Here is a 6,065-nt window from a genome sequence, read left to right as displayed (position 1 = left end):
TCTTCCTTCCACTCCGAGTTGCTTCTTCCCTTTCACAACCGATACTGATAAATCCTTCAGTAAAAGCACTCATGTTCTGTCACAGCAGAAGGTGACAGAAAGGATGCTCCTGCCTCTCCCTGCTTTTCTCTGCTGTTGCGAGCTGAGTAGCTGCCCCCTTACATGCAGGGAACTGATGAGCAATGGCAATTAGGGAATCCCAGCCCGGTTTGGGTTGGAAGGGCCCTTAAAGCTCCTCCAGCTCCAACCCCTGCCACGGGCAGGGACCCCTTCCACTGGAGCAGCTTGCTCCAAGCCCCTGTGTCCAGCCTGGCCTTGAGCACTGCCAGGGATGGGGCAGCCACAGCTTCTCTGGGCGCCCTGTGCCAGCGCCTCAGCACCCTCACAGGGAAGAGCTTCTGCCTAAGAGCTCAGCTCAGTCTCCCCTCTCGCTGGGACACTTCCCTGTGGCTGCTCGCGTTGTGCCTCTGACAGACGGTGGCAGCAGCAGCCTGCTCTCCTTCATGAGGGTGTCCCTTTTGAGTTTGGTTCACCAGTGCTGGTGCGCTGAAGCAATGGACTATGATGGGAAGGGGATGTGCATGGTCCTGCACCGGCATTTGCACAGGCTCAGAGTCAGCTCAATGTCTGCAGCTCCTCTTCCTCTCTTGTTCTTGTGTCACTCCTGAGTTGGTGTCAGTTCAGATTAAGGGGGTGCTCATCTTCAGCAGAGCAGTAATAGGCCATGGCTGGCTTTTCCTCTGATCCAAGCCAAAGCAGAACCTGGCTCTGAAGACGGGGTGATGTGGGGCTGCCTGCTGGCAGTGCTAGGTGAAGCAAGCCCTCCTCTGAAATGGGCTCTGCTGTTAGTGAATGAGTCTGGAAGATGCGAGTTCACTCCTGGCCGCGAATCCTGAGGGCTGCTTTGTTTTACAAAGTGGTATGAAAGAATTTTGACCCTGAGAAGGAGGCAAGAAGCAAAAGACTGCCTTTCCCTCCTTGCCCATGCAGGCACATGGGGGCTCTCTGCAGGAAGAATGCTAAAAGGCTGTGCTTTTGGTCCTTTCCTGCCTTTATCCAACCGCCTCTTTTCTCCCATGGGATAACTGAACTGCCACCACAAATGGCAAACGCTGTTTGTATGTGGATTTTCTCCTGTACCAATGACGTGGTCTGCAGCAGGTGGGGTTTCTGCCTATTGCAAATGGTGTGCAGGTGTGAAATGGTGTTTTAGGTAAGTGCGAACACCGGGCGGGGGCTTGGGCAGGTAATTTGTGTGGGCTGGGGTTGCTCAAACTCACTGCAGCTGTGCTGGGAATGCCATCAGTGCCTGAGAGGGGCAGAGGCTACGCTGGAAAGCTCACAAGGGCATCTTCCGAGCTCAGGATCATGCTTTGGGCATAAGGAATTGTTAACGTCAGGCAGTGTGGGAAGGGGAGACCCGCAGCGTACCAGCATCCAAAGTGATGGAGCCGTAAGGAGGTATTTAAAGTTCTCTTACATCCCCCTCAACTCTGTGTATTCAGGTGAGTAGCAGCAGCAAAGCTGACGTGAACAGAGCCCTGTACCATCTGTGTGATCCATAGCGGAGCTCTTTTCAGTTGTGTGTGTTATTTTCTTGTGTGTGTACGTGTTTTTCTTGAGTATCTCTTAGGATTTAACAATTAGGGTTGGGGGCGGGAGGCATTTGGGGTCTATAATACATGTTAGTAGTGAGAGCTGAAGCTCCTGTGGCCACTCCAGCAGCGGTCAGGCAGCTTCTGAGCAGGTCTGAGCTCCAGGTCTGCACCTCAGCGCTGTGTAAGTGGTTTTCTGCTGCAAAACCACCTTTTTGTTTCTGTGACCACTACTTTGTACCCTCTTCCATTCCTCCCCGCAGCAGAACAGCAGCCGCGGGGGTTCCTCACAGCAAGCACCGGTAGCTGTCGGTGTGAATTACCCCCTCCCCTGCGGGCTGGGGTTTTCGCGGTGGTTCATTGTTAGTTTGGTTTGTGTTGGGTTGTTTGCTCTGTTTAAGGTGAGGTTTCAGCTTAGTGTGAGCGTCTGGGGAGGTCCTGGTGATTCAGCTGCTTTTATGAAGTGCCCCTCCTCTGGGGCACTTCAGCACCTGGTTGCGTTATCGCAGTGCTTAAGTGCAGTGCCTTTGGTTGGGTTTTGTTATTAAATAGACTGTTCTGTTACAGGAAACCAGAGCAAATGTTTCTTTGCAACACCTCTGCCTTTCGCCCAGCTGTGTCTGCTTTCCATTCGCCCTTACTTTTCCCTGCCTGCCAGAGCCGCCTTCAGACCTGGAGCTAACGTTACTTGGGTGCTACTTAGTCTGGTGGTAGACAGTGATTTACGTGGGTGAAGGTGCGACTTCCCATTCGTGTATAGCCCCAGGAGTGGACCTGTCTGACTTGCTTGGTGTCATCCTTCAAAGGGAGCGCTTGCATTGCCAGAGGTTTAGTGTGCTGCAGGAAGATCTCATATGTTTGTAACAGGAACATGTTGCCCTTAGAATGTGCCGGCTGAAAAGTCCCAGTGGCTAGAGATTGGCTAGCTAGATTTTCAAGGAGCCACCAGCCTGCAGCAAATGGTTTCCAGACCTGAGGTCTAGCGCTTGAAATCAGGAGATGTAAAAGGAAACTCGGACACCGCTCATGAGCGTGAGGTGGGCCGGATAAATGCTAAAACCAGAAAGTGTTTTGATTGCGAAGATCTCTGACTGCCCACCGGGCCAGCTTTGGTCTTTTTGTTGCTTTACATTTGAAAAACGTTTATTCATTTTCACAGGACCCCAGCCTGGTTTGGGTTGGAAGGGTCCTTAAAGCTCCTCCGGCTCCAACCCCTGCCCCGGGCAGGGACCCCTTCCACTGGAGCAGCTTGCTCCAAGCCCCTGTGTCCAACCTGGCCTTGAGCACTGCCAGGGATGGGGCAGCCACAGCTTCTCTGGGCACCCTGTGCCAGCGCCTCAGCACCATTATATTAGTTCATTTCCTTTTAAAAGCGCATTTAAAAGCCGTGCTCCTGCATGTTTGCCTCCTGAGTGTTGCTGCCCTTTCTTCCCTGATCCATCAGAGCAGTGGCTTCTTTGTGTTGTGTTGAGTTTTGCTGCTGCCACTGCTGCCATCGCCTCCTTTCTGTCCTCTGCTGGGGGTGGCACAGGCTCAGACATCAAACCTGGCAGAGCTGTTGGCCTGGATGCTGCTCTGCGCTTGCTGGCAGCAGCTGCCCCAAGGAGACAGAGCAAAGCAGTGGGGCTCCCAGTCACCTGCTTGCACATCCGGTGTCCCTGGGTCTTGCTGGGAGAGGTTTATCCGCTGCTGAGATGTTTGATTTCCAGCTTGGTCCGTGCTTCAGTAGGATGAAAGATGAGCTTGCAGGAGGTCAGAATGTGCCGTGCCAAGCGCTGCGCTGCCTGCCTCAGGGGTCGGTTTTGGTTGACCACAGTCTCACAGAGTGAAAGGGATTAACAAAACCTCATTATTTCTTTTTTGTTTTTCCCAGAAATTTGGGCCATAAATTCCCAGTTAACATCTCTGTTCTGAGGAGGGGGAAGTGAGGCATTCACCCTCCCGTGCAGGTCTTGAATGCCTGAGAAAGGACGCTGATCCTTTTCCTGAACCCTGAAGCACAAGTGCTCCAGGAAACGTTCAAACACAGCACACGTGGTGAGCCGAGTGCTGCCGTTACCCAGGCTGTGCCTTTCAAAATGCGACTGTCGGGAGCGCTTGTCCTCACTGCAGGGACCTGAGCTGGCAAGATGAATGCGACTTTGGCGTGCAGTTGCTTTGTCTGGGGCTCGTGGGTTTTTTGTTGTTTGTTTGCTTGCTGGGTTAAAGAATCATGGATTGGTTTGTGTTGGAAGGGACCTTAAAGCTCACCCAGCTCCAACCCCTGCCACAGGCAGGGACCCCTTCCACTGGAGCAGCTTGCTCCAAGCACACACTGAAGCCAGGTCATGGGGAGCTTCTCCTCACCCAACACCCCAAGCCCTTCTTCTCAGTTCTGCTCCATCCACTCTGCCCCAGCCTGTGTTTGTGCTGGGGATTGCCCTGACCCTGGGGCCTTGCTGAGCTCCGTGAGGTTCCGATGTTCCCACCTCTCCAGCCTGTCCATGTTCCTCTGGATCCCATCCCTTCGCTCTAGCGAAGACCACCCCACACAGCTCAGTGTCATTGGCAAACTTGCTGAGGGTGCTTGATCCCACTGTCCACCGGCTGGTCCGTCCACCAAATCCACATCTCTCCGTGTTATTATGTACGTATGTATTTTTAGCAAGAGAAAAATGATGATGATAAACTAATTGGGGTCAATGTAAGCAGCTTCAGGAAGAAACTCCCCTGCTTTCAATCTCCTCATCCTGCAGGAAGACACTGAAGCCTTTCACGTTTTGTGATATGAGACAATCGGAAGAAAAAATATCCCATTAGGGCTTGGGATAATGCAGTGTGACACGGAAGAGGCAGGTTCCCACAACCCCCCGTGACAGGAATTCAGCTTTCCCTGTACCGATGGTGCTCTCTATTATATTTTTCTCTCTTTTTACTACTTTGAGTAACTGGGAAAACCGAAGAGCTGCGTTTATTTTGGGAAGGTTGGGATCACTCTTTGTTCTACAAGCAGCAGAAAAAGCAAGCATTAGAGGATGGTGTTAAAATAGCACCCTGCACCTCTATTTTAGAATATCAAAGTCTTTTCTGCTATTCAAAAGGGAAGCAGAACAAAAACACTGTGGGCAATATTTTATAATGGAACAATGAGCCTGAATGGATACATTTTAAGCTCCCTGTTTCATAAATTTTTGAAAGAATCTTCACAGATTTAAACTTTATTTTTTATAATTGTTTTCCTTATTATGCATCAACTTCTAAGTTCCATGATAGCTCTGTGAAAGAAATAGAATTCCAGATGTGAAGGATGTTGTTACCAGTATGCAGTGGCACTTTTGTGGACTGGTTATAACAAAGCCTCTCCACATCACTTTCCTTCATGATTTTTATTTCTGCACCTAAAATGAAAGCGAATAAATGTACCTCTCATTCAACAAATACGCTTTTGATAAGATCAGCAGTGATTGCGGGATGTCGGGCTCCTCTGGACATACCCAGTGGTGTGTGGTGGTGAGTGAAGAGCCACATCCCTCTGTTTTTTAAGCGCATCTGTTCTCACAAAGGCACCTGTGATGGAATAGTGCATGGTGTGGTCAAGGGGTGCTTGCTGCAATGTGTTGTTCTCCTGTGTCACAATGTTCCTTATCCTTTCCAATTCACCTTGTAATAGTGTTTCATAGAATCCCAGCCTGGTTTGTGTTGGAAAGGACCTCAAAGCTCCTCCAGCTCCAACCCCTGCCATGGGCAGGGACCCCTTCCACTGGAGCAGCTCGCTCCAAGCCCCTGTTTCCAACCTGGCCTTGAGCACTGCCAGGGATGGGGCAGCCACAGCTTCTCTGGGCACCCTGTGCCAGCGCCTCAGCACCCTCCCAGGGAAGAGCTTCTGCCTAAGAGCTCAGCTCAGTCTCCCCTGGGGCAGGTTCAAGCCATTCCCCTTGGCCTGTCCCTACAGGCCCTTGTCCCAAGCCCCTCTGCAGGTTCCCTGCAGCCCCTTTAGGCACTGGAGCTGCTCTCAGGTCTCCCCTTCAGGAGCCTTCTCTTGTCCAGGCTGCCCCAGCCCAGCTCTCTCAGCCTGGCTCCAGGGCAGAGCTGCTCCAGCCCTCGCAGCATCTTCATTGGTTTCAATGCAGCTGCAAGCTCCACTGATGTTCAGTGCCTGCAGTTGTTTTGGGTGTTGTTGAGTGACAGCCTTCAGCATTTGTTTTGATACCGCTTTAAGATGTTACCCAAACAGCCACAGATTGAATACACTGCTGCTGAGTATCTTCAAAGCAGCAGGTAATGACCTGCCACTGAATCCTGCGTGCAAGTCTTCTCCGAGGTAGTGCAGATAATTTGGCTGAGTGCTTGCAGAAGGTTCTGCCATGCAGAGCAGTTTCCCAGGTACTGGGAATGGTCCCTTTTGGCGATGCACGGTAAATCAATGGTCTAACTTTGCCTGCCTCCACTTTCAGACTGGTTGTTTCCTGTTATTTACAATGTTGTGTTAAT

At 51.3% G+C, this 6,065-nt stretch overlaps 1 protein-coding gene across 3 annotated transcripts in view; it reads left to right on the top strand.

Moving 5' to 3' along the window:
- Positions 1–1,297: 1,297 nt before the first annotated feature.
- The window catches only part of HTR2C (5-hydroxytryptamine receptor 2C), a 142,371-nt gene continuing 137,603 nt past the window's right edge, over positions 1,298–6,065 (top strand). For all 3 annotated transcript variants that reach the window (XR_010614812.1, XM_065689415.1, XM_065689414.1), the window contains exon 1: positions 1,298–1,461. The gene's annotated coding sequence lies outside the window, so the exon portion shown is untranslated. The remainder of the gene's footprint in view (positions 1,462–6,065) is intronic.

The sequence above is a fragment of the Lathamus discolor genome, chromosome 9 (genome assembly GCF_037157495.1).
Source record: "Lathamus discolor isolate bLatDis1 chromosome 9, bLatDis1.hap1, whole genome shotgun sequence".
In the NCBI taxonomy this organism is placed as follows: Eukaryota; Metazoa; Chordata; class Aves; order Psittaciformes; family Psittacidae; genus Lathamus; species Lathamus discolor.
The sequence above is the reverse complement of the archived record's forward strand: the minus strand, read 5'-3'. Positions and strand labels throughout refer to the sequence as shown.